Genomic DNA, 7,584 nt, shown 5'->3' with positions numbered 1-7,584 from the left:
GACTTTTTTTGGACATGGTATGCGTAAAATAATTCGATTTTAAACACTGTTATCTGCTAGTGCGCAAAATTGAATTTTACACATTGTATCGAAAAGTACAATTTTACGCACTAATAAGCGTGCGTAAAAACGAATTTTACGCACACTGTATCAAAAACAGCGCATTACATAACGGTCATAAACGGAGGCGTTTCTCAGTGACCGGAGTGTGACGATCATCTGTGATCTAAAAAATAGCCTCCCGTGCAAAACTACACTATAGCCGTCCTTGTAGTACGGTTAAGTGTTCGTAAAATCCGGCGAATACACCGGCACGAATTCAGATCCACCGATGTCACCACGCACCCCTTTATGTCAGGCTATTTTTGTACTTTTCCTCTTATCTATTTCTCGCCAGCTGTTTGTTTCATATCTAACCCAAATTCACGATCTCACCTACGCATACGTATAGAAGCTATGCATGCAAGTGTACACACGCACACACGCGCGCGCGCACACACACACACACACACACATATATATATATATGCGATGCGTTTTGGCAGGGGGCTTTGGAATGACGCGAGACACGCAGAACCATAAATGATATGAGAAGTTGAAGAAGTGGGGCCGTTTATTCTTTTCCAAAATCAAAGAGGTTAAAATCGGAGAAATTCTTGTACTCGAATCTAGCTGGCTAGAAAAAAATATCTACTGATTTTATCATCGTATAAACACGTATATAAGTCGTTTGGATAATAGTATAAGTAACTGAAAAGTTTGGAAATCAAAACAAGTGAGTGTTCAAATTAGTGACTTTTTCCAACTGATGAATTTTAATTGATGATATATTTTTTTAATCCTCGGTGGTAGAATTTGAAATACAGTATTTTTATATTGTTTTTACTTCCGAATGTAGAGTTTTGTGTCTGAACATTGAAATATGCTGGTATGACTGACTCGTTTTTAAAGATATAAAGCTGGGTATGATTGGGACACTTACCCAAGTTATGGATGTTTTCATTTCTTCGATATACTGAAGAAGTTTAGTGTATAATTAAGACAGAATCGACGAAAATGATTATCAGAAATTAACATTCCCATGCGATGATTACTAAAAGCTAGTTGAACAGTTTTATAAATTTCCGAAAAGTGGCGTTCGTCCGTAAGATATTTGTTTCCAGTCCAAACCTGAACCATCGGCTATCATTGCGGTGATCCTTACTTATTTGAAGTCTCCCGAAGTCAGCGATGTGAATATTACGGTTTGACAAAGGTCAAAGAATCAGCAAAAGTCAGATAAAGGATATAAGAGTGATGTCCGCCGGGATGAGCTCGGCCTGACCGAAACAGAATCGGATAGTTGGGTGAATTATACTTTTAGCCGAAAGAATTTTGAGAGCAGCTCGAGGATAAAATTCCTGAAAATTATATAGTCGCAGGGAGTAGGATATTGCACGGAGTGAGGGTAGCTCTGCGGGAAAAGCTGACCCCCGAAAGCTCGAAGCCCGGGAGTCCCGGAATGCGGATCGTGGTCCGCCCGACGAGTCTCTCCTCGAGCGGAATGAAATTCAGAAATTTGACGAAGCCCGAAGGAATAACCAACCCCTGCAGCTGGTGGCCGCCCGGATTTTCTCGACGTAGAAGACGAAAGAAGGCGAGGCGAGGCGAGGCGACCCCTCCCCGCTATATAAAATATATCTCGCGTGCCGGTGGAATCCAAACAGCACATTTGTGCAATGGGATGTGCAACCAAGACGACAAACGTTCACCGCACACCAAGCGCATGACTTTATGGCGTTCCTATCTGCACTCTACCAAGATGCGTTCCATTTATGAAATTGCATGAATAAATACCGCATTGATTCCGGCACTCATATAAACCCGGAGGGACGATCTCTGCGGGGTGTGTATACACACCGGGTATTCAATTTCCAAGGATAGAAAGTTCCGCGCGATTTTCCAGGACGTTTGTGTAAGATCTTTAAGCGAGTGCGATTCTCCCGAGGAAACGCTCCGCACCTCGCGTCCGAGTTTCTTTTGCACTTCGTTGCATTCATCCTCGTCCCTATTAAATCCGATTGCCTTCGGTGCGTATGCGGGAATTCAAACGAAACCGTGATTCAACGTAGAGCCGATTTGTGCGATGCTTATACGCTCGGTGTGTGGCTTCCGAGTGGTGGCAGACCTGATTTGGGTGTACGGGCCGCGTAGGATGAGATCCTGAGAGTACTTCTAAGGGTTCTTTTGGGTAGTGTGCCGTGTAATTCGGCTCGAAAACATCACCGTGTCAGATGCAACCTCCTACTTAATTGCTCCAAGTGGTACCCGCTGCGTTAATTCGGTGTACAAAGTAAATCTGCCCTTGAGGTTTCACCGCGTAGCTTGAGGTTCCGGTTTTGCGCCGACCACGTTTCGTCGAAAAAAATCAGCCAGAGCTTGATTTACTTACGTCAATATTATCGGTGGAGAAAGAGAAGAAATGAAGAGGAAAAAAAAAAAATAAAAAAATACTGTTGAAGAAGAAAAAGAAGTAGGAAGAAGAAAAAACGAAGGAAAAGAAGAAGGTTAATTCAATCGTCGCTCTTCTTCGACCAAAAGCTAGTTTGCGACGAGGAGTTAAGTCTTGCCGAGGTCTGATTTAATCGCCAACTCCTCAATCAGATAAACCCCACGCGGCTCAACCTAACTGCATCAATTCCAAAACACCGCTTCACCGCGAAGTGTCTGACGGTTCTACCTGCTACACCTGCTTGAAACCAGGTCAATCTAATCCTGAACCGTTTGTCATGATCTTCGACAAGCAGTTATTCACTCACCGACAACCGATTGCTCCCTCGTTAACGATGTTTTACGGCTGGAAAACCTTTTACAACACTGACGGTGTGAAGCCTCGGTCGCGGTTAGTCGATGTAGCGCCAATTCCGCATGACACCAACGGTATTCTTTGAATAAAAAATATTTATTTATAGACGGATAAATTGATCCACATGTTGAAACTAACTCAGTTTATTACAATCTCATGTATTCGAGATAGTTGAATTTGACGAATATACCAAAGCACAGACACACAGCGTGATCAGATGTTAGAAAAATGATTAATTTCCGAAAATTTTGGTGAAGCACGCTCTTCTGCTTATCTTCTATTTGCTTTTTTCTTCTAGCCAATACACCGCCACAGTTAAGGCAATATACGCCAAGAATCAAATTGAGTGACGTACCCATCTTAGAAAGCTGTAGTTACTTAGAAATTACTGAATTGTGTTCCCAATCGAGAAAAGTTCTCACCTCATACACGGCACGGCTATCGTGGAATCGAACTTTTTACTACTCAGAGAGTTTCCCGGGTGATAACTTTTTAAAAACGAAATAGATATTTACCAATGTTATGAATGTAAGTTGTACAATCAAAACTCTAATATTCTTTATCAGAACTTTCTTTTTGTTCGCAACAGACCGACGCTTTTCAACTTCCAAAAAATTTTCAAGCCCTCGAGTCATTTGGATAGTAAAAAAATGGGCTATTCTTCTCTATGCTATGTATTATTCTTCAGTACCGATGATTTTCGAACTGAAATGTGCCGTTTATGAAGGATGATCGTTCATTCGTATCCTTGATAAATTTTCCTTTCAAATTATCTGGAAAATGATACAACCAAATTATACATCTGAAACTTTCCCAATTTCCGATGGTCATTCCAGATCTCACGATAAAATAATATTTGTTTTTGCTTCTAAATATGTGTTACATAATACATGTTTATTCATTGAACGATATTTTCATTACTTCCAATTGACATCGACGCATCGACGACTATCCAAAAAAAAAAAAAAAAACCCCCGCGGTTCAATAGCTGACTAGAAAACATTAAAAATGATTGAACTAATTTTTCGAAAAGGGGGAAAGAAACGGCGACGTGTGTAACCGATGGCAAAGGGATTGGAAGCGAAAAAAAAAAAAAAAAAATATCCTCTGCGTAAGAGCTCTTCGGGGTAGTTGGCGTGGCCGTATTCTCGGGGGTTTCGGGGAGGTTGGCTTCATTATTTCACTTAATGGTGCGTTTAATATCAACCGGTCGCATCGTCGCACCGCCGTGAATGGCGCTATTTGTATGACTAAATTGGTCGGGCGTTGCTATGGGGGAAGTAGGTATCGGGACGATGGTGGAACCTTGTTGTTACCAGCAATACCCACTACCCCGTGGCGGTGGTGGTGGTGGCTCGTGGTTATGCCGAAGGTTTCCCGCCCTCCCTATCCCAGCCCCGCTAATAGTATTCCCGACGAAGTAGGGTGTCCCATGCAAACCGGTTACGCATCCTTACCAAATCTACGATTCCTCGCCACCGCCTGCCCTTCGTCGAGCCTTCGTTATTCCCTTCGCTCGGTCTCACTTTCTCCTAGTTCTCTCTTCTCGTTGCTGTTGTAAATATACGTTGAAACCTTGGAAAATAAATTAGAAAAAGATTTTGCGTTATAGAATGTGAGATTTGCGAATGTGAAATTTCATTTTGTCACATGAATTCATTCATCCGTTCGATCATTCGCTCACAAAAGTACACAAATTATCGATTAGTAGGTGAAACAGATTAAAATTATGAATATAAATCGTCTTTCTTTCGTTAAAATTGTTTAGCGAACTTTTCTTTACTCATTTTCAAATAGTTTCTCACTTTAATTTACATTTGTTTCGTTGTAGCTTTGTCGATTTAACGTCTCGAATTGTTTTCTTAACAATTATTCGCTCATCTTTAATTACCAGCAGAGCAGATCAATCGATGTTATCAATAACGGCGACAGGTTGGTTGAAGCGTGTATCCACGTAATTATATTGTTGAAGATAGCTCGAACAGTTTATGTTTTATACATCTCTGATTTGATTACGTGTACCGGAAACTTCAGATTAGTAAGCAATCTTATTCGTTAGCAAAGTTGAATTCTTCAAAAAAAATAAAATAAAATAAGATAAAATAAAATACGCACATTAGGAAAAGCAATTTTACACGTGATGCTCTGACGATGGTTTCGCAGTGAGAAAGCGTTTCCGAAATGAAAGGTGTACATTTACAAAGGCGGACACCACGTGATTTACAAGTAGGGTAAATTTCAACTGAGTAGTTGCTTTGGTTTGAGGCGGGGTTATTTAAATCGTTACACTGTCGATAGTTTCTTAAGGATGGAATTATTAGAAATCTTATCGATTTTCTCAAACTACTCTTTATCCTTGTAAAAATTTCACTCAAAACAACTCCGTTGTCCGAAACATCTTGCCTGATTTTGTCTCGAAAATTAAGATACAGAACATGTAATTAGCTTGTTCTAATAAAAATTCTCTCCGCCTGTACGTACGATTGATTTCAATGATCGTAGGAAATTTTGAGATTTCCAGATTACATATAAAATTCCGAATACCTTTGACTCACCTTCTGCTCACCGTCTTCTGAACTCGATTGAATGAATTTTTTTTTTTTTACAATTTCGTCCCCTTCTTCGAAATTTTCTAACGATAATCTCTGTAATGATGTAATATTTAATAAATCACCTTTAAATTATGTCAGGAACCTCAACCATTCCTCGACAAGGTATTTCCATTTCTTAACAGAACTTGAAAAAAAAAAAAAAAAAAAAAAAAAACAGACAAACAAAAACCGAATGTTCCGCGCGATTCGTGCAATTCTTGAAAGAAGTTTAAAAAATTTCACACATTCACGGAGACGATTCAAATCTTCCCGATTCCGAAGAGAGAAGATGTGCAACATTCCGAGGCTGCAGTCAATCGAAAAACGATTCAAATTTTTATACGAGTAAAAGTTCCTTCAGATCGACTGTAAAGAAGCATCGTTGATCTCGATCCTTTGAACCTGGGACCTTTTGTCAACGTCTGGTTTGGCTCGCGATCGAATCAAGCCCCGCAGAGTGAACCCCCCGTGTGTTCCGTGTTCCGAGGGAATTAGGGTTGCGCACATAGCGACAGACAGCCTGTAAATAATAGCACATACGTCGCACTTTTGACGACGCCCCCGCCCGCAACATGTATACGCGATCATACCACGCGTACGTGGTGAATTATTCTCCCTCGAATAATCCGCAACACTGTACCGCCATTAATAATCACCATAAATATTCATCCGCTTCGTGATTCACGAGCTTCACCGCCATTTATTTATTTCTGGTTTTTGTTGTTTTTCTTTCACCCTCCTGCCATTAAATTCTACCGCAAATTCAGCCGCTCCGTAACCCTACATAATACATCTGCAACGACTGGGGTAGGGTAAAAAATTTCTCTTTCATTTTGCATCGGATCGCAGTAACTCCCGGGAAGTAGCTTTTTGCGATAAGGAAATTTTCATAAAATGACGGAAATTCGAATTTTTTTTCATCAAAAATTGTCATCATCCGTTTCGTGAATTGAATTTTACAATTTTTTTTTTACTATCACCAGGGGCAGAAAATATTTTGTACCAATTTTGTTAAGTTTTTTTATTTCATCTTTCTGTGATATTCAAAACTATAGAATTCTTTAGGCTCTCGAAAAAAAATGTTTTGTATGAAGAAACAAAAATTGCAAACGTATAATTGAAAAATTATTTAATGGATGTGGTGACTCATGATTCGAATAGAAATACACAATTCAGTTTGTAATACATTTGACCCAAGAGTGACACGTGCTGTTTTGTCTGTTTTATTTCGACTCAACAAGATTTGCAAAATATTCTGTGACAGTGAAAATGAAAAAATGAAAGTGAAAAAAAAAAACGTGAAACAATTGTTCGCGTAGAAAATTCTTTTTTTCCTCCAATCACATTTAAAGAGGAGTTGTACGCGTAGTCATACTTCAAAATAACCAAAAATCTCTGGAGTAGAAGAAAAAAAAAAATAAAAATATATTTACCCACTGCGAAATTCCACAAAATAAAAATTGTACGGCAATGAAAGAATAAAAGCTATTAAAGATAGATTTTCCTTCTTTTTTTTTTTTGGTTCAGACAGTATAAAAGTCCCAACCTACCAAATCACAATACTCACAGTGTAAAGTGCAAATGCTTAAAATTCAAACCAAACAGAACGCCAGGAAGTATTTTGAATAAGTTATTCTTGTGACAGAAGCCTTACGAATTAGCCAGTATGTCTGATTTTTAACTTTTCCCGAGAAGGAATTTAAGAATAATAATCTCATTTTGCCATTGCCTTTGCTGCCCCCCTCCAAGTTTTGTTTTTTTACTTCACCGTAATCGAGATTTACCTTATCAACAGAGATAATCCCAGAGCCAAATTTGCACAGGGGTAAACAAATTAAGATCCATCATCGCGATCGTTTCACTGTATCGTTACACGGTTCTCCGTGTAAAGTATATCCGTTACCACGTTCCAGAGATGTATGTAATACGTATATGTTATTTATAAACAAGGCAATATCAAGGATAAGATAATAGGTTTCCATTGTAGGCACGTATGGTAATTAGGTGTGAATACAGGGAGCGGGTAACCGCTGTCGATTCGGGCCAACTATCTCGATCGGGAGAGGGAAAGACGTTACTTGGGTAAAACAATGCGAGAGGTGGCGATGTAGCCAGAAGGGGTAATGCGATCCGGGTCGAGGTTACAAT

Source organism: Neodiprion pinetum, chromosome 5, assembly GCF_021155775.2.
Source record: "Neodiprion pinetum isolate iyNeoPine1 chromosome 5, iyNeoPine1.2, whole genome shotgun sequence".
Taxonomy (NCBI): Eukaryota; Metazoa; Arthropoda; class Insecta; order Hymenoptera; family Diprionidae; genus Neodiprion; species Neodiprion pinetum.
The sequence above is the reverse complement of the archived record's forward strand: the minus strand, read 5'-3'. Positions refer to the sequence as shown.